The sequence below is a fragment of the Musa acuminata genome, chromosome BXJ1-7 (assembly GCF_036884655.1).
Source record: "Musa acuminata AAA Group cultivar baxijiao chromosome BXJ1-7, Cavendish_Baxijiao_AAA, whole genome shotgun sequence".
NCBI classification, from domain to species: Eukaryota; Viridiplantae; Streptophyta; class Magnoliopsida; order Zingiberales; family Musaceae; genus Musa; species Musa acuminata.
Genome location: NC_088333.1, coordinates 29,948,412 through 29,971,242, shown reverse-complemented (window position 1 = coordinate 29,971,242; position 22,831 = coordinate 29,948,412).

Genomic DNA, 22,831 nt, shown 5'->3' with positions numbered 1-22,831 from the left:
CATCTTTTAAGGCCTCGTCAATGCATTTAGGTTCGATTTGAGCAACTCATTTCGTAGGTCATTAATGACCCAATTAATTCTTCAAGAGGAAAGTTGTTTAAATCTTTAGCTTCTTGAATAGCAGTGACTTTAGGGTCCCAACTCTTAGGAAGGGATCTTAGAATCTTATTTACGAGCTCAAAATCCGAAAAACTTTTGCCGAGTCCTTTTAGACCATTGACGATATCTGTGAAACGGGTGTATATGTCACAAATGGTCTCGCTCGGTTTCATTCAAAAAAGTTCATGCCAAATATCGAATGCGGTTTCACATACCGAAACATGATTGAACTCGTTTTTATTAAGAGCACAAAACAAGGCATTCATAGCCTTTGCATTAAGAGCGAAAGTCTTCTTCTCCAATTCATTCCAATTGATCATTGGAAGAGAAGACTTTGAAAATCCATTTTCAACAATATTCCAGAGCTCAAAATCCATGGAAATAAGGAAGATCCTCATTCGGGTCTTCCAATAGGTGTAGTCCGTCCCATTGAATAAGGGTGGACGTGTAATAGAGTGGCCCTCTTGCATGCCGGAGTAAGCCATCTCTCTTGGGTATTAAACCAAAATATGAGAGTTAGTCAAGCTCTGATACCAATTGTTAGGATCGGAGCGGCAATAAGAGGGGGGGAGGGGGGTTAATTAGTATAGTGGATTAAAACGTTGGTTTCGAAAAATCTTTCGTACGATAAAAACAGAACTTGAAAAGCTTAACTTGAACACGTGTTCGTAAAGGTGTGCAGCAAAGGTAATAAGGAAATAAAGCACGTAAGAAGGTTTGCAGTAATGTAGATAGCAATAAGAAAATGCAAACCAGAGATCACGCCAATTTTAAAGTGGTGCGGTCAAATGACCTACATTCACTTGCGAGGCCCTCTTCGATGAGGCTCCCACCTTCTACTAGCAAATCTCTTGAAGGGGAAGGACAAATACCCCTCTTACAATCTTTTACAAGCGGTTCACACTCTTACAAATTTTCAGCAAGAAAGAAGGAGGTGAACACTCTAGCAAATTGAAAACAAGACTTACTAAGACTTTTCTAAGACCTTTTTCTCAATCTATTGCTTCTCAAAAGTTATATTCTCAGCTGAGAATTGAGGGGTATTTATAAGCCTCTAGAGGATTCAAATTTGGGCTCCAAAATTTGAATTTTCTTTCGTTCCTAATGCTGGCGGTGCCACCGCCTGTCGGTGGCGGTGCCACCGCTTGTTAGTGTCTGTATGACACTGACAGTGTACTGGCGGTGCCACCGCCCAGCCAAGCGGTGCCACCGCCTGGCTCTCGGGTGCTGGGCGGTGTCACCGCCAGACCCTTTGGTTCACTGGTTGGGCTTTAAGTCCAGTCCAAACCAAGTCTAATTTTGGGCCCAATTAGCCCCTAACCAGGATATAGGATTATCTTTTAATCCTAATCCTAATTACATGTGAACTACGTAACTAAAAACATCCCAAGTAAATTTTCAACCGCGAACGTCGAGTCTTGTTCCGGTGAGCTTTTCGACGAACTTCCGACGGACTTCCGATATGCCCTCGGATTTCTTCCGACAGACTCCCAATAGGCTCCCGATCTTGTGATGACTTCAACGAGTAGCCGAGCCTTCTCGGTGATCTCCGCGAACCTCCGACGATCTCTTCGGTGAACTTTCGAAAATTCCGACAAGTTCCCGATTTCTTCTCGGTTGGTTCCGGCAGCATCTCTGATGATTCTTCGGACTCTTAAACGTCCATCAAACTTGACTCTGGTATTCTTGCTTTATGTTTTCTGGTTATCATAGTTAATCCTGCACACTTAACTCAATAATATAGATTAGATCAATTAACCCATCAATTGATTTTATCATCAAAATCCGAGATTCAACAAGAAAGAGTTTTAATGAGTATAACTTATGTCCAACTCGATATTAGGCCTAAAGGATTACACATATATAGTAGGCATTGCAACGAGTAGAGGCTCGGATATGAGATATCCGTCGGAGTTCCTAACTTATTGAATATCTAATAAACCCTTGAATTATTAGATCCCTTGGATGAGATCCAATAAGAGCTAATAAAGATTATTGGGTAGAGACCCACTAATCTAAGAGGCTTGAGTATTTTAATGAAGATCCAATACCCAACATGGTAAGATCTATTATGGTTAAGTTAATTGGGGGGCCTCTATAAATAGGAGGAAACCAAAGGTCTATATGCTGGGGCTTCCAAGTTGTTACCTCATATTCTCCTCTCCCTTTCTCCTCCTCAGACAATAGGTGTGGAGAAGATTTAGATAGTGTTTGGAGGAGCGTCATCATTGTTAGGAACGAGTCGGCACTTGGAGGGGGGATGAATTAGTGCAGTAGATAAAAACACGTCAGTTCAGAAAATATTTCATACGTTGAAAACCGATCTCAGAAGATGTTAACTTGGAAGTGTAAGGGAGTGTAGTGAAGGCAGTTTGCAGTTAAAGTAAATTGCTCAAAAGAAATGTAAACTAGATTTTTATAGTGGTTTGATTGTCGTGACTTACATCCACTCCATCGATTCCTCTTCCGTTGAGGCCACTGGCATCCACCATTGGTCTTCCTTCAATAGGCGAAGACCAACCGCCTCTTTACAACTCTATTCTCCTTTTGCAGGCTTAGGAGAGAACCTTTACACCCTCACTACATTCTCTCTAAATAAAAATCATACTTTAGACTAAAGGAGTACTCTCAAGATTGCAACAGAATTTTCCCCTATTTTTGTTCTCAATTGTGTGTAAGTTTAACCAAGGATGAGAGGGGTATTTATAGGTTTCAAGTGGATTCAAAATTTGAGCCTAAAACTATCTCATCTTGGGTTTCCTAGGTCCCAGTGGTCCCACTACCTATGTTGGGCAGTACCACTATCTGTAGCATTGATACTGGGCAGCACCTCCTCCTGGGAGATTATGTCTAGGCGGTACCATCACCTAGACTAGCGGTACCACCGCTTGACACTATCTTAGAGATTGTGCCATGATGGTGCCACTTGTTGGGTCGCTCTTTGGGCCTTCCACTTGGCCCAACACAGCCCAAACTTGGGCCCAATTGGCCTGTAATTGATTTGACCCAATTCTAACCCAATTATATGCTAATTATGAATTTTAAGACATTTTCTAAGTTAAATAAGTCCATAAGTCTAGGTTTCTTCCGACGAACTTCCGACGATCTCTCGACAAAGTTCCAGTGGACTCCTGGCAAGCTCTTGGACTTCATGATGATCTTCTTAGGGAGTTTCGATAAGCTTCTTTGGCAAGCTTTTGGACTTCTTGATCAATTCCGATAAAACTTTCGACGAACATCCGGACTTCCGATGAACTCTCGAACTCCCAACGAAATCTCGTTCTTGACTCTCGGACTTCATTTTGATTTATGCCTTGCTATCATAGTTAATCCTACACACTTAAAACCCACTTCGATCTAGATAATTATTATAAGACTTAAATCAAATGTTGTCCAGCATGTCATTGGTTCATCAATGTTTCATCCGATTCTTCGACAATTCATCCTCTCTCGTGGCCTATTGCTCAATCGGCCAGTTGACCTCTGCAACTCTGATTTTCTTGGTGCAATTTTCGCTCTTCTTGGCTCAATGCTTGAACCCATGGCCTGAAGCCTTCTGCCGATATATCGACCGATCCTTTGGCTTGACATCCAATCTTCTGACATATTCTATTCTGGCCCAATATGATTCTTCTTGCCTTAATTGTCTTTCCTTGATCGAAGCTTCCTACGTCGCTCAAAATGCAGTTCAAATCATAAACACTATTAATTGGTTTCATTATCAAAATCCAAGATTCAATAATCTCCCCCTTTTTGATGATGACAACTAATTGATAACGGAGTTTAAACAAACTCTTGGAGTTTAAACAAACTCTCTCTATCAATATGCCATATTGATAGAACTCTTGAATTCAAATTGAATTCAAGTGAAAGCAAATTTACTGAAGAATATTTGCAGCACGTCATCATATAATCATGCATAATTAAATTTACAATACATCATTTCATGCATGATCATTATCATAGCTTCTCCACCTTTGTCATCAATAAAAAGGAGAAGTGTATTTAGCAAGTTTCAAATCATTGCATTATAAATATAATCTCATGTTTTATCATCATGCAAGCAAATAATTTTCTTTCTTCTCTTTTGAGAAGTGCAATGTTTTGCTTCTTTGGCGAAGCGCAAGGTAGCAAAATTTTACATCATTTTATATGCAAGCTAGCAATTCTTGGTTATGTTCAAGATAGCAAGTTCAACATCATGCAAGCTAACAATTTTTGGTGATGTTAAAGATAGTAAGTTCTACGTTATGCAAGCTAGCAATTTTTGATGATATTCAAGATAGCAAGTTCTTTCTTCTCTTTTGAGAAGTGTAAGCTAGTAATTGTGGATATACAAGCTAGTAAGATAGCAAGTTTTATATCAAGCAAGCTAACAAATTTTGCACCATGCAAGCTAGCAAATTTTACATCATTTTAGAACTTGCAAGCTAGTTCTTTCTCCCCCTTTGTCATTCTAAAAAAGAAGGCAAGAATATAATTGTGTAATTTTTTTTTCCTTCACAATAATTTTCAAAATATGACAAAGATAAAGTATTAATCTTATTTCAATATGTTTGTGCATCATTATAGTTTCAAATTAAAGCATGCATGATATCAAAACCTTACATATCATCCTTACTTTATGCATGATACTAAAAATAAATCATCACTATGGACATATCATACATGATACTCAATCATTCATGATACATCATTTTAGCAACAAATCATAGTATTGCATGCATCATTCCTAATCATAAATATTTCAAATCATGATGGTATCAAAATGTCAAATTACATTACATCCTATCATGAATGAAAATAACTTCTCATTTGTATGCATCAACATAAATTCATGAGTATTTTATGCATAATTTCATATCATCTTATGAAGAATATCAAGAGAATTTTGGTATTAAGATATACTTCATGAATACAAGAAATTATAAAAATTATACCATGAAAGATAAGATCAAGTGAATGCCAAAAGATATGATTCATATTAAAAATTTTCTCTTAAAAAAAATGCAAGAATCATATGAAAATAAAGAGTAAGAAATCTTGATTCATAAAAGAAAATTTTGATTGGAAAAATCTTATTTAGATTTAAATAATCAAATCATCAAAATTATAAGAGATTCAAAATGACATTAGTTGATTTATCAATCTCTTGAGATCCTAGCGATTTTCTTTCTCCCTTTTGTCATTGTAAACAAGAATGAAGAAGGAAAGAAATGCATAACAAAACTTAAGTCATAAATTCTCGATATGTCAAGTAGTATCATGGTTTGTTAGGATAAGTCTCCCTTCATTTTTTTTTTGGTGAATAGCAAAAAGAAACAAGGAGAAAATGATCTAATTCATAGAAAAATTTTAAGTATCAAATATCGAGAAATCAAGATCACGAATTGGATTATTTTTCTCTTTAGTAAATGGCCAAGAGAAATATAAAGAGATCAAATAAGAGATCTTGATTCATAAAAGATTTCTGCTAAATATCGAAAGCCGTTTCGCAAATAGAAACCCGATTGAACTCAGTTTTGTCTAAGGCGCAAAATAGAGCATTCATCGCTCTATTTAAGAAAACCATTTGTTTTGTCTAAATCGTTTCGAAAACCATTTTAAATAATATTCCATAAATCAAGGTTTAAGAAAGGCAAGAAAACTCTAATACTAGTTTTTCAATAAGTGTAGTCTATCCCATTGAACAAGGGAGGACGAATAAGAGAGTGACCCTCTTGAAAGTCGAAAAGAGCCATTTATCTTGGGTGTTAAACCAAATTAGAAATATGAGGCTCTGATACTAATTGTTAGGAAAAGAGTCGGCACTAAGGGGGAGCGGGTGAATTAGTGCAGCGGTAAAAATTACTTCAGTTCAAAACTTCGTTGCGATTAAATCTGTTTCCGACAAAAAACCATTTCGTAAAGGTAATAACTTTGAAAGTTCACGGAAGAGCATAGTGGATGTAAAGCAAGTAAAGTGGTTTACGGTTAAAGTAAATTGCTCAAGAGAAACGCAAACCAGATTTTTATAATGGTTCGATCGTCGTGACCTACATACACTCCACCGATTCCTCTTCCGTCAAGACCACCGACATCCACTATCAGTCTTCCTTTAATAGGCAAAGACCAACCACCATTTACATCCCTCTTCTCCTTTTCATAGGTTTAGGAGACAACCTTTTACAATCCTCTTTTACAAGGTATCCCTCTTATACCTCCCTTAGAACTCTCTCTAAGCTTTGGGAGGAGAGAACTAAACTTTCTAAGGTTTACAACTTTAGAATCACAGAGTTTTGCTCAATATTTCTTAGTTATCCATACAGGATTAGCTGCGGTATTTATAGGCCCCAAATGGATTCAAATTTGGAGCCCAAAATTAAAACCCTCGAAATTTCAGGGTACGGGCGGTACTAGTGCCTGTAGCCTGACATTTGGCTGTACCATCGCCTAGACAATCTTGAAGACTGAGTCTGGATGGTACCACCACCTGACATAGTCTCGGAGACTATGCCATGACAATTTCACTTATTTGGTCCTTTCTCTTGGCCCAACATAGTTCAAACTTGGCTCAACTGTTCCCTAATTGGGTTGGCCCAATTCTAATCTCTATTGTGCTAACTACAAATTTTAAGACATTTACTAAGCTAAACAAAGTCCGTAAGTCTAGTTTTCTTCCAGCGAGCTTTCGACGAACTTCCGACGATTTCTCGGTAATGTTCCAACGGACTTCCGGGAAGCGTCTGGACTTCATGATGATCTTCTTTGCGAGTTCCAACGAGCTTCTTTAGTAAGCTCTAGGACTCCTCGGTCAATTCCAACAGAACTTCCGACGAACATCCGAACTTCCTCTTTCTTTAAACCCCCTCTAAACCTATGAATGAATGGAATGACTTTGAGAAAAAAATTATTTTCTTTAAATGTGAAAGCTATGAATGCTTTATTTTATGCTTTGAATAAAAACAAATTTAATCGTACTTCGACTTGTGAAACCACATACGATATTTGGCACACTCTTGAAATCATACATGAAGGCACTAGTAGAGTTAAAGATTTGAAGGTTAATCTTTTGATGCTTGATTTTGAAATATTTTGTATAAAGCCAAGCGAAACTATTATTGACATATACACCCATTTTACAAAAGTCGGTAATAGTTTAAAAACAATTGGTAAAAGTTTTTAAAATTTTTAACATGTTAACAAGATTAAGATCCCTTCCAAAGAGTTGGGATCCTAAAGTAATGACTATTCAAGAATCAAAGAACTTGAACCATTTCTCGATTGAAGAACTTATTGGGTCTTTGATGACCTATGAAATGATGTGCAAGACACATGATAAACTTGATGAACATAAGAACTATATTCTAAAGAACAGGAAGGATTTGACACTTAGAACTCAAGAAGACCACTCGAGCGAAAACTCAAGTGATGATGATTTGAACTCTTAACAATAAAGCTTAAAAAATTCATGAAACAAGAATAAAAAAATACAAAAAAACTTAAAAAGCACCCAACTACATGCTATGAATGCAAAAAGCTGGGTCACTCCAAAGATGAGTATATAAAACTGAAGAAGAAGTTGCCAAAGGACAAATCGAGCGTATCTAAAGATAAGGAGCAAACCAATAAGGATGAGGTGGCCTTTCACGATGAGGTATGTAACTCATCCGAAATATATTTACCTTATTTTGAAATAACTTGATGCATTTTATGAGTTATTTTTAAATTAGTTTAGAAAAATTATATATATATTTGATTATGAAAATTACATATTTTATGATAAAGGAATAAAATATTAGATTTAAATCTAATGCTTGTATGCCTAATAAGATTAATCCTCTATATATTTTTAAGAAGCAATAATGTGTATCTTGATGATTTCTGTATTGCTTTATGATTTCGATTGAAGATGCTTTATATTCAATGAAACCATGCTTGATGATTTCATGATGCATGATGATTTTTTTTGTGTTATACTATTGATCTTTATCGTAATGAACTTTGCTTTTAAATGATGTTACATATTTTTTATTTGGCATAAAAGACAAAGGCTTGCTTGTATGAAATAAATCACATAAATTGAAACAACTAAAAAGGGAATGCATTTTGAAATTTTCTCTATTTTTCAATAAGAAATTGATAAATATATTTATGTCATTTAGAATCCCTTGAAAGTGATTTTGATGATTTGGCAACTTGAATGAGTTGAAAATAATGATGAATGTTTTGAAAATAAATGTTTGTTTTGATGGTTTTATATTTTAAAATTATATATAATGAATTGAAGTAATAATGGTTTGAATGCATGAATCGATAATTTTTTTATCACACGAATCATGATTCTTTCACTTGATACTCTAAATTTTTTATGATTCATGATAAATAGTGATATTATTCATGAATCAAGTTCTCATGTGAATCTATCTACGTTGCCTTAATTAAATTTTCCGAAAAGTGATTATGATGATGATTTTGTATCTGTTTTCATATGACTCATTTTACTAATGAGATGATATATCCAACTAAATCATTTATTGTATTTATGACTTGTGATATATTCAACATGAAACATCTTTCTTGATGCATGTATGATTCACTTTTATAAGAGAATATTTATGAAATCGTGATAAGTTGAGTTTTTCTTTATATGAATCAAGATTTTTCATTGTTCTCCTATGATTCTACTTGCTATATATTAAAAAGAAGCATTATTGAAATCATGATTTTGAATTCATGGAATTAAAACTTGATATTTTCCTTATGTGAATCAAGATCCCTCACTTTTTATTGTCGAATGATTTCTTACATTTTATTAATGATAATATTTATCAAACTGAATCATATCTTTTGGTATTCACATGATCTTATCTTTCATGATATGATTTTTTTTGTATAATTCCTTGTATTCATGAAGTGTGTATCTCATCACTTGATTAATTTTTCTTGATTTCTTCATGTGCTGATATGAAATTATGCATGAAAAACTCATGATAGTATGTTGATGCATACAAATAAGAAGTTATGATCATGCATGGTAGAATGTAATGTAATTTGATATTTTGATACCATCATGATTTGAAATATTTATGATTTGGAATGATGCATGCAATACTTATGATTTTTTGATGAAATTATTAGGATCAAGAGCGGCACCAAGAGGGAGGGGTGAATTAGTGCAGCGGAAAAATTACGTCAATTTGAGAAATTTCGTTTGATAAAAACTGATTTCGACTCAAATCGTCATTTCACTTTGAATGAGTAGAGAAGATGAAGCTGGGCATTTTGCAATGTAGTAAAGTTGAATGTAGTAAAGAAAATTTATAGTAAGGAAAGAACACACAGAAATTTATAGTGGTTTGGTTATTGTGACCTACATCTACTTTTGGATTCTTCCTCTGTTGAGGTCACTGTCATCCATTAGTAGTCTTCTTTCAATAGGTGAAGAACAACCACCTTTTACAACACTTTCACCTTTTCACCGGTTTAGGAGATAACCCTTATAAGTCTCATACCTCTCTTGAATGATCTTAACACTTAGATAGAGAGGAGGAGAACTCTAGCACTTTTTATAACACTTTAACACCAAAAAATTCAAAATTATACCAATGCTTTTGTGCCCTTTCATGTAGGAAAGGGTGGGGTATTTATAGGCCCCAATTGGCTTCAGAATTGGAGCTAAAAAGTATCACATCCTCGGATTTCGAGTACTAGCGGTACCACTACCATTATTGGGCGGTGCTACCTCTTGACACCTGATACTAGGCGATACGACCACCTAACATAGCTTGGAGACCGAGCTATGGCGGTACCACCACTTGATAGGGGTAGTACCACTGTTGGCAGCATTAATTGCTAGCAGTACCACTGTCCAGACCACTTGGGAGACTAGGTCTCCCAAGCGATGCTACCGTTGGCCCAATTCAATCTTGTTAAGTGCCCAATTGGCCCATAACCAAGTTAGTGTGATTACCTCCTAATCCTAACTTAATTTATGTTCCAACTACGATTATGGCGAGCAATTAGTCTGCTATGTTGATTTTTCTTTGGGCGAACCTCCGATGAACTTCTCAGCGAAACTTCCGGCGAGCTTCCAATGAACTCCCGACGAACTTTTGGCGATCTTCCGACGAGCTCTTGGCAATCTTCCAATGAGCCTCCGGTTTCCTAACGAATTCTCGGCCAGCTCTTGACACACTTTCGGTATATTATCCGAATCTTCGACTCTGGGCCATCATCTGCTTTATGCCTTACTACGATCGTAGTTAATCCTGTACACTTATCTCAACACATAGATTAGGTCAAACAATTCATTAATTGATTTCATCATCAAAATATAAAATTTAATAATCTCTCCCTTTTTTTATGATGATAACTAATTGGTGAAGGAGTTAACCTTAACTCCCCTTATCTATATGCCATACTTGAGAAAAGGCATTCTTGAATTCAAGTATCAAACCGATGAGTTAGGTTCAATTAAACTTATCAACATGCACATCATGATTCCTATCATGATTTAACATTCTCAAAATACAATGCCACATATTTATCAATGAAAATGATGTCAAGGCATGACATCCATTTTCAAGTTCAATGATAGACAATCATCATTTTCAAGTATGATATGAATTTCAAATATGAAATATAGAAAGACAACATAGATAGCAAGTTGAGCTCATGATATCTTATGAAAATGAAAGACATTTATCAAGTATTCATGAAACATTTCAAGTATTTATGATAAGTATTTATGATAAGATACATTGCATTCATTTGTCATCAATTTGCCACATTTTGGTATTATTTGATAAGATACATTGCATTCATTTGTCATTAATTTGCCACATTTTGGTATCATTTCTCCCCCTTCGTCATAAACAAAAAGGAGAAAAATTCAATAATGCAAGTGGGGTAAAAATTCATGCAAGTTTCACACTAATTTATCCAATCAATATTGCATCGTTTAATGGTAACATTCAAAAGTTCTCAACATCAAAAGTTATTAACATTAAAGAGATAGACTCCATCAACTTCTCCCTTTTTATCATCAAAATCTTTGCATGAAGAAGAGGAAGGAAGGTAAGGAGGGAATCCATTAAGAACCAAATTTGTGAAATGATTTGAACTACGTCAAAAATAGTAAATTAAGTTTCATTAAATCATGCCTCAATTTTGACAAAAAGAAGGGATTCATGAAAAAGGATCAAAATATTCATGTGAAATCAAATCCTCATTCTTGCGAGTGATCATCTCGTACATAAAAAATCATAAAAATTCTTCTTTCATGAGAAGAATAAGGAAGAATTCATAGGAGAGGAGTATATGAAAGAGAAATTTACAAGTAAAACTTCATAATGAGAGGAGCATCACATCAAATCCATTTCTCATTAAAAATTTATAAGAGTGAAATTCGTCAGAGATGCATTTGTTAATGAATTCCAAACATCATTAAGTTTTTTTTATGAAATAAATTTGATACTTAGTAGATTCATATTTCGGATTTCATGAAAGCCTTATTTATGAAATAATTTCATGAAAGCTTTAAAGAGTCGAGAAATTTTAAAAAAGATATACATCAAATTCATGCATTTTGACAACTTAACATTCCTAACTCCCTTCTAATAAAATCAAATTGTTCTTCATTTAAAGGTTTTCTAAAGATATCGGCCAATTGATATTTTGTATCAATGAATTCTAAAATTATATCATGATTATTAACATAATCTCATATAAAATGATGCTTAATATCAATATGTTTAGTTCTAGAGTATTGAATGAGATTTTTTGTTAAAAATATTGTACTTGTGTTATCACATTTTATAGGAATGTTCTTAAGGTGAATCTTATAATCCTCTAAAGTATTTTTCATCCACACAACTTGTGCATAACAAGCACTTGCAGCTATGTATTCGGCTTTGGTTATAGATAATAAAATCGAGTTTTGTTTCTTGGAAGACCAATAGACAAGTGCATGACCTAAGAATTGACATGTTCCGGATATATTTTTTCTATCTAATCTACATCCAACAAACACTGCATCAGCATAAGCAATCAATTCAAAGTTTTCAGATTTTGGATACCATAATCCTAGCTTAGTGGTTCCTTTAAGATATCTAAAAATCCTTTTAATTGCTTTAAGTTGAGATATATTAGGATTAAATTGAAACCTAATACAAAGTCCTACACTAAATTGTTGAATCTTGTATTTTGATGATGAAACCAATTGATAAGTGTTTATGATTTAATCTGCGTTTTGAGTGACGCAGGATGCTTCGATCAGGGAGAGACAATTAAAGCAGGAAGAATCATGTTGGGCTAAAGAAATATATCAGAAGATTGGGCATTGGGCTAGAGGATCGGTCGACGTTTCGACAGAAGGCTTCAGGCTATGGATTCGGGCATCGGGCCAAGAAGAGCAGATATTGCACCAAGGATATCGGAGTTGCAGAGTCAATTGACCGATTGGGCAATAGGCCGCAAGAGAGGACGATGCGCCGAAGAATCGGACAAAGCGTCGAGGGACCAATGATATGCCAGACAACATGATTAATGCTTAGTATTAAATATCTAGATTAAAATATATTTTTACATGTGCAGGATTAACTACGATAGTAAGACATAAAGCAAAATGAAGTTCCAGAGTCAAGGATATAATTTCGTTGGGAGTTCGAGAGTTCGTCCGAAGTTTGGACATTCGTCGGATGTTCTGACGGAACTAGCTGAGAAGTTTTGGAGCTTGCCAGAGAAGCTCCTCGGAACTTGCTAAGAAGATCATTGTAAAGTCTAGGAGCTTGCCGGGAATCCGCTGGAACATTGCCGAGAGATCGTCGGAAGTTCACCGAAAGATTGCCGGAAGCTCACTGGAAAAAAGCAAGACATATGGATTTATTTAGCTTAGGAAATGTCTTATTAGCACGTAATTGGATTTGGATTTAGGCCAACCCAATTAGGAGCCAGTTGGGCCCATGTATGGACTGTGTTGGGCCCAATGAGTGGCCCAAATAGTGACCCAAGAGGCAATACCGTCATGGCACAGTCTCTAAGACTATGTCAGGCGGTGGTACCGCTAGTCTGGGTGGTTGTACCACCCCTAACAGAGTGTCAGGCGGTGGTATCGTTAGTCTGGGCAGTGGTACTACTCAGGACAGCCTCCCAAGCAGTGGTACCACCTAGTGTAGTGTCAGTGTTAGACTGCCACTAGCGATGGTACTGCCCAGCGTAGGTGGTGGTACTACCCGTGCCCGGGAAACCTGGGATGAGATTTTTTTAGGCTCCCAGTTTGAATCAACTTGAAGCTTATAAATACCCCTCTTATCCTTAGTTAAATTACATAAGTATTGAGAGTAAAAAAGGATAGAAAGCTATTGCAATCTTGTGTGAGCTCCTCTCAAAATTCTAAGTGTTAGAATAGTTTGAGAGAGGAGTGAGTGGGGGTGTAAGAGTTATCTCCTAAACCTAGTGAAAGGAGAATCAAGGTGTAAAAGATGGTTGGTCTTTGTCTATTGAAGGAAGACCAATAGTGGATGCTGGTGGCCTCAACCAAAGAGGAATCAGCGAAGTGGATGTAGGTCACGACGACCGAACCACTCTAAAATCTGGTTTGCATTTTATCTGTTCAATTTACTTTAACTGTAAACCTCTTTACTTGCTTTACATCTACTATGCTCTTCCGTACGCTTTCAAGTTAAGTTTCCGAAATTGGTTTTCAACGTAAATGATTTTATCGAAATGGAACCGATTTGAAGACGTGATTTTACCACTACACTAATTCACCCTCCCCCCCCCCCCCTTAGTGCCGACCCACTCTTGATCCTAACAATTGGTATCAGAGCCTCATTTTCTCATTTGGTTTAACATCCAAAGAGAAATGACTCTTTTTGGCTTTTTAGAATGACACTCTCTCATTCGTCCTCCCTTTTTCAATGGGACGGACTACACTTATTGAAAAACTCGAATGAGAGTTTTTTTGATTTCATTGAATCTCAATTTATGGCATATAGTCGAATTTGATTTTCAAAGGTCTTCTCTTCCAATGAACCATTGGAATGATTTGTATAAGAAAACTTTTTCTCTAAATGCAAAGGCTATGAATGCCTTGTTTTATACCATAGATAAAACTGAGTTTAATCAGGTTTCTACTTGTAAAACAACTTTCGATATTTGGCGCACTCTTGAAATCACACATGAAGGGACTGACAAAATTAAAGATTTAGAAATTAAATTTTTAATGCACGATTTTGAACTTTTTTGAATGAAACCAAGTGAAACCGTTGTTGACATATACACCCGTATAACGGATGTCATCAATAGTTTAAAAGCACTTAGTAGAAGTTTTTCGAATTTTGAACTTGTAAATAAGATTTTGCGCTCACTTTCTGAAACTTGGGATTCAAAAGCAACCACTAATCAAGAATAAAAAAACTTAAACTATTTCCCTCTCAAAGAACTAATAGGGTCTTTGATGACCTGTGAAATGATGTACAATGCATGTAAAGAACTTGAGAACCACCTTCCAAATAACATGAAGGAATTGGTACTTAGAACACATGAAGACCACTCGAGCATAAGCTCAAGTGATGGTGAATTGAACTCATTACTATGAAATTTAAAAAGTTCATTAAATAAAAATTAAAGAACAAAAAGAACAGAACTACTTGTTATAAATGCAAGAAGAAATTACCAAAAGATGAATCGAGCTCCTTCGAAGATGAGAAGAAAATCAACAAAAGCGACGTGGCAAACTATGCCTTAACAGCTTTCGACGATGAGATAATCAAAATACCTTTGATTTATTTCAGAATTACATGATGCTTTTCATGAGTTAATTTTAATTTAGTTTAGAATAATTATTTTTCTTGAAATTACATGTTTAAAAATAAAAATATAAAAATTATGATCATGCTAGTAATTTTAAAAATGATAATGAAAATTATATATTTAAAAATAAAAATACAAAAATATGATCATGCTCGTAATTTTGAAAATGATAATTAAAATTACATGTTAATGGAATAAAATGTTAGATTTAAATCTAATGATCATATGTATGTTTTTTCAAGAATAAATAATGTGTATCTGGATGATTTCCGAATTTGAGTGAAACCATGCTTGATGTCTTAATAAAAATATTAAGAAGTTTGATATCATGCTTAATGATGATGCATGACTTTTGTATGGAAAACTAAGCATGAAAAGTTGATTCACCTAAAAAAAGAAAAATACATGACTACAACAAACAAAATGATCTTGATGGAAAATGCTTTATGAAATCAATTTCGATGATGCAAAATGATGTAATTATGTAATAAAAATATTAAATATCTTGAAACCATGTTTTAATATAATGATAATGATCATGCTTAATACATTTTGAAATTATGCATGATAATTTTTAAGTAATTTATGGTTTATTGATCTTGATGGTTTTTATGATGAAATTTATTTTTCGATCATAAATGATTGATGATATAAATTTTTTTCATTTGGCATAAAAAGGACAAAGGTATGCTTGTATGAAACAAACTAAAAAGACAAAAGCTTTCTCTTAGAAAAATTTCTCTACGTTATCGATTTTTTAAAAAGGAGAGATTAATGAATTTATCTTTTTTTTTAATATCTTGAAAATGATTTTAATTGAATGATTTGAATATGAATGAGTTTTATCTTGATTTTTTTAGATTTATAAATTAAAATTTCTTATGCTTAAGTCAAGATTTTAAATGCATGAATTGAAATCTTTTTCTCCTAAGTTTCTTTTATGATTTACTAAAGAGAATATCTTTTTCAAAATTCATGACTTAAAATTTCCTTTGAATATCTTTTAATCTCCTAAGATTTTCTTTTGATTATTTAAGAGGAGATTTAATATATGAATCATGTCTTTTGGTATTTACATGATCTTATCTCTCCTCTCATGATATGATTTATTTTTGTATAGCTCCTTGTATTCGTCACCCAATTAATTTTTCTTGATGAGATGAATTGAATGTGATGAAATAAAAATATCCATGAAACATAGGATGTAATGTAATTTGACATTTAGATACTATCATGATTTAAAATGCTATGATTTGTTATCAAAATAATGTATCATGAATGCTTGAATATCATGTATGATATGCCCATAGTAATGACTGATTTATTTTTGGTATCATGCATGAAGTAAGAATGATATGTAAAGTTTTAAAATTGTGCATGTTGTAAATTGAAAATATAATGATGCATAAACAAGATTGATACTTTACCTTTGTCATAATATGAAAATTGATATAAAGGGTCTTCCCTTCTTTTTGACAATGACAAAGGGGGAGATAAAAGTTGCTAGCTTATTCAAAAATGATGCATGCAATACTTATGATTTTATTATGATGATGTATTTGATGTATTGCATATCGTGTATGAGAATCATGATTAAAATTGTATTGACTTAAATTAAATTTAAATTCAAGGTTTATCTCAATTATGATATATTGAAATAAGAATGACACTTTATTTTTGTCATAATTTAAAAATTGATGAATTGCACCATTGTTTAGTTAGTCCTCTCTTTTTGCCAATGACAAAAGGGGAAGAAAGAATTTCTAGTGTGCACATCATGAACAGAGGCAAACTTGTTAACTTGCACAAGTCAAGAAGATACAAAACATGCTAACTTGCACTTTGCAACGGAAGCAAAATTGTTAGCCCAAACATTGCAAAGGAAGCAAAAATTTGCTAGCTTGCAACTTGCATATTTCAAGAAGCAAGAGTTGCTTTCTTGAACATTTCTAATTTGCTAGCTTGCATGATGTAGAACTTGCTATCTTGAACATTACAAAGAAGTATTATCTTGCCTATCTCAAGAAGTAAAAATGCTAAACTTGCACATCTTTAATTATTGCTATCTTGCATAATGATCAAATTGGAAATTATGTTTATTATGCAATGATTTGAACTTCTATGTCTCAAACATTTGAGAATTGGACTTCTCCTTTTTGTTGATGACAAAGGGGGAGAAATATGATCATGTTATGAATGATGATGAATTACAAATATTCATGATGAAATTTGTAATGACTTGAATTCAGCTTTAATTCAAGGTTCTATCAATATAGCATATTGATAGGGGGAGTTTGTTTAAACTCTGGGAGTTTGTTGATGATAAAGGGGGAGAAATATGATCATGTTATGCATGATGACGAATTACAAATATTCATGATAAAATTTGTAATGACTTGAATTCAACTTTAATTCAAGGTTCTATCAATATAGCATATCGATAGAGGGAGTTTGTTTAAACTCCAGGAGTTTATTGTAACTCCGTCATCAATTGGTTGTCATCATCAAAAAGGAGAAGATTGTTGAATCTCGTATTTTGATGATGAAACCAATTGATAAGTGTTTATGATTCAATCCGCGTTTTGAGTGATGCAAGATGCTTTGATCAGGGAGAGACAATTAAAACAGGAAGAATCATATTGGGCCAGAGAAACATGTCAGAAAATTGGGTGTCGAGCCGGAGGATCGGTCGACATTTCGACAGAAGGCTTCGAGCTATAGATTCATGCATCGGGCTAAGAAGAGCGAATATTGTGCCAAGGATGTCGGAGTTGCGGAGTCAATTGGTTGATTGGGTAATAGGCCGCAAGAGAGGACGATGCATCGAAGAATCAGATGAAGCGTTGAGGGACCATTGACATGCCAGACAATATGATTAATGCTTAGTATTAATTGTCTAGATTGAAGTGTATTTTTACATGTGCAGGATTAACTACTATAGCAAGAAATAAAGCAAAATGAAGTCCCAGTAAGGATGCGATCTCATTGGGAGTTCGAGTTTGTCGGAAGTCCGGACGTTCATCGGAAATTCTAGCGAAACCGACTGAGAAGTCTTGGAGCTTGCTATAGAAGCTTGTCAGAACTCACCAAGAAGATCATCATAAAGTCTAGGAGCTTACCGAGTGTTCACCGGAACATTACCGAGAGATCATCGGAAGTTCACCGGAAGATCACCGGAAGCTCGCTAGAAGAAACCAAGACGTAGGGACGTGTTTAACTTAGAAAATATCTTAAATTTTGTAGTTAGCATGTAATCGGATTTGGATTTGGGCCAACCCAATTAGGGGCCAGTTGAGCTTATGTAAGGACTGTGTTGGGCCCAATTAGAGGCCCAAATAATGACCCAAGTGACAGCATTGTAGTGACACAGTCTCCGAGACTATGTCAGGCAGTGGTACCGCCAGTCTGGGCAGTTGTACCACCCCTAGTAGGGTGCTAGGCGATGGTACCACCAGTCTGGGCATTGGTACCACCCAACATAGCTTCCCAAGTGGTGGTACCGCCCAGTGTAGTGTCAATGTTAGACTGACACCAGCAGTGGTACCACCCATGCCCGAGAAACCCAGGATGAGATGTTTTTAGGCTTCAAGTTTGAATCAACTTGAAGCCTATAAATACCCCTCTCATCCCTAGTTAAAATACACAAGTATTGAGAGTAAAAAAGGATAGAAACGCTACTCAATCTTTTATGAGCTTCTCTCAAAGTTCTAAGTATTAGAATAGTTTGAGAGTGGAGTAAGTGGGGGTATAAGGGTTATCTCCTAAACTTGGTAAAAGGAGAATCAAGGTATAAAAGGTGTTGGTCTTCGCCTATTGAAGGAAGACCGATAGTGGATGCCGGTGGCCTCAACGGAAGAGAAATCGACAAAGTGGATGTAGGTCATGATGACCGAACCACTCTAAAATCTAGTTTATATTTTATTTGTGCAATTTACTTTAACTGCAAACCTTTTTACTTTCTTTTCATCCACTACGCTCTTTCGTACATTTTCAAGTTAAGTTTTCGAAATCGGTTTTCAACATAAACAGTTTTATCGAAATGGAACCAATTTGAAGACGTGATTTTATCACTACAATAATTCACGCCCCCCCCCCCCTCCTCCTCCTCCTCTTCCTCTTAGTGTCGACCCTGCTCTTGATCCTAATATAAACATGATGTCCGGTCTAATTGCGGTGAGGTATAGTAAACTACCTATCATACCCCTATAAGCTTTTTGATAAAAGCTTTCTCCACTTTCATCAATGTCTAACTTAGTGGAGGTACTCATAAGAGTGTTGATAGCCTTTGAACTCTCCATATTAAATATTTTTAGTAAGTCTAAAGCATATTTTGTTTGACTAAGAAAAATATTATTACTAAGTTGTTTAATTTGTAAGCCTAAGAGGAAAGTTAATTCACCCAATTAACTCATTTCAAACTCTAGGCTCATACATTTGGCAAATGATTCGCATAAAGATTCATTCGTAGAACCAAAAATAATATCATCAACATAAATTTGAATAATAAAAAAATTATTTTTAAATTTTTTAATAAATAATACGGTATCGACCTTGCCTTTAGAGAAATTATTTAGGATAAGAAATAAGCTAAGTCTCTCGTACCAAGCCCTTGGGGCTTGTTTCAATCCATAGAGAGCTTTAGTCAATTTAAATACATGATTAGAAAAATTATCATTCTAAAATCTAGGAGGTTGTTCAACATAAACTTTTTTGGAAATAAAGCAATTAAGAAAAGTACTTTTAACATCCATTTGAAATAACTTAAAATTATTACTACTAGCATAGGCAAAGAGCATCCTTATGACTTCTAATCGTGCCATAAGAGCGAAGGTTTCTTCATAATCGATACCTTCTTCTTGGTTGAAACTTATGACCACTAATCTAGCCTTGTTTCTAACCACGATACCAAATTTATCTTGCTTGTTTCTAAAGACCCATTTAGTACCAATAACTAAATGACTATTTGGCCTTGGAACAAGCTTCCACACTTCATTTATCTCAAATTGATTCAACTCTTCTTGCATTGCGATAACTCATGAATCATCTTTCAAGGCCTTGTCAATGCATTTAGGTTCAATTTGGGAGAGAAAAGCAACGTTGGTATAAAAATTCTTAAGAGAAGAACGAGTTTGAATTCCTTTTGATGTGTCTCCTATGATTAGCTCCTTAGGATGAGCATCTACATACTTTCATTCCTTGGGTAAGGATATTTCGGAAGAAGCTGTATCGAAGTTGCTAGTTATAGAAAGGGTTTTATTTAAATTTAAAGCATCAAAATTAACATCATCATCAAAATCATTTTTCTTAATTTCAAAAACTTCATTAGAAATAACATGAGTAGACTCTTCACTAAAAATAATATTAAAAATAATATTTTTCTTTTGTTAAAAATACGAAAGGTCTTAGAAATAGAAGAATAGCTAAGAAAAATTCCTTCATCAGATTTTCATCAAATTTTTCTAAGGCATCTTTTTCATTCAACATAAAACATTTACACTTGAAAATTTTAAAATACGAAATGTTGGGTTTTTTATTGTTCCACAACTGATAAGGAGTTTTGAAAAATAATGGTCTTATTAGAACCCTATTCATGACATAGTATGTCGTATTTACGGCTTCGAGCCAAAAATATTTGGGTAGGCTATGTTCGTTTAACATGGTTCTTGTAATTTCTTATAAGTTTCTATTTTTTCTTTCTACTACATTTTGTTGAAGATTTCTTGGAGTAGAGAAATTTTGATTGTATCCATTAGATTCACAAAAATATTAGAAATCATGGTTTTAAAATTTACCACCGTGATCACTTCGAATTGATAAAATCATAAAACCCTTTTCATTTTGAACAAGTTTACAAAACTTAGAAAAATACCTAAAGCAATCACTTTTGTGTGCCAAGAAGTAAGTCCAAGTATATCTACTATAATCATCCATGATGACAAAGGCATATTTACTACCTCCTAGGCTTGATATAGCAATTGGTCCGAACAAGTCCATATGAATCAATTGCAATGGTCTAGAGGTGCTTATTTGGTTCTTTGGTTTGAAGCTACCCTTTTTTTGTTTTCTTAGTTGACATGCATCAGACATATTGTTTTTAACGAACTTAATGTAAGGAATTCTTCTTACAAGTTCTTTAGATGAGATTTGAGAGATTAGTTTCATACTAGCATGACCTAATTTCCTATGCCAAAGCCAAGCATCGTTATTCAAAATCGAAAAACATATATCATTACAAAGATCATCAATGTCGATAGTGTATATATTATTATATTTTAGAGCAATCATAGATATGCTTTTGTATGGTTTTTCAATAATGCAAGCATTGGATTCAAATCTAATGATGTATCCTTTATTACACAATTGACTAATGCTCAAAAGGTTATGCTTTAAGCCATTAACCAACAACACATCTTCAATAAAAATGTTGGATTTGTTACCTATGGTTCCTTTGCCAATAATTTACCTTTATTATTGTCTCCGAAGGTGACACATATCCTTCGTTTAGGCTAATGAGCTTAGAGAATTGAGATGGATCTCCGATCATATACCTTGAGCATCCACTATCAAGGTACCATCTCTTGCTCCTAGCTTGTGATGACAAATGTTTCTACAAAAAAGGACAATTTTTAGGTAACCATTTGACCTTAGGTGCCTAAAAAATCGATCGGCTTAACTTATCATTTTGTATGGAGTTCTTTACGGTTCCTTTAGAAACCCAAATCATATTATGTGGACTACATTTCTTAAATGGACATTGATAAGCAACATGTCCAAATTTGTAACAAATGTTGCATTTGTTTCGCGGTGAAACATGCAAAGTTGGACCTTTAACAAAGATGGTTAGATTTTTATAAGTGTTACTCACAAAGCCGATTCTATCTCTTCTATGAACATGATTTTTGCTTGTAAGAATTATTTTTAAGGATTTGCTACTTATTTTAAATTTTTCTAAGGTTTTATGTAGTTGTGAATTTTCCTTTTTAAGCGTTTCTAATTCATTGTATTTTGTATAAGGAGCTAGACTATCATGCTCAATTTTTAGTCTATCAAAATCACTAACAAAAGAAGCATGACCCTTTTTTAATAATTTATATTTTTTACTAACTAATTTACATTCATTGAATAAATTATGAAAAGCGCTTAGTAATTCATCAAAAGATAAACTTGCATCTAATGAACTACTTACCTCATCTCCAATACCATTAGCGCATAGTGAGCAACTTGCTCGGTGTTGGTTTGCTCCTCTTCTTCGGATGCACTTGAGTCATCCCACGTTGCTTTTAGAGCCTTCTTCTTTGGTTTCTTCTTCTTTGCTTGGGGACATTCGCTTTTGAAATGTTCCGGCTTCTTACATTCGTAACATATAACTTGTTCTTTCTTGAGTTCAAATTTATTTTTAGAATCATTTTTAAATTTATTTCTTTTTATGAATTTTTTGAACTTTCTTATCAAGAGTGCCAAGTCATCATCATAGTCCTTATTACTTGAATTTTCTTTCAAGTGGTCTTCTTGAGTTCTTAGTGTTATATCTTTCTTGTTCTTTGGAAGGTTGTTATCAAGTTCTTCATTAGCATTACAAGTCATCTCATAGGTCATTAGTAACCCAATTAGTTATTCGAGAGAAAAGTTATTTAAATTCTTGGCCTCTTGAATGGTCATTACTTTAGGATCCCAACTCTTTGGAAGGGATCTTAAGATTTTATTAACAAGTTCAAAATTCGAGAAACTTTTACCAAGTCCTTTTAGACCATTGACGACATCCGTAAATCAGGTGTGCATGTCTCCAATAGTCTAACCCGGTTTCATCCGAAATAACTCATAAGTATGCATTAAAAGATTAATTTTTTACTCCTTTACTAGTGTCGTCATGAGTATCTTCTAGTGTGTGCCAAATATCATAAGTCGTTTCATACATGGACACTTGATTGAACTTGTT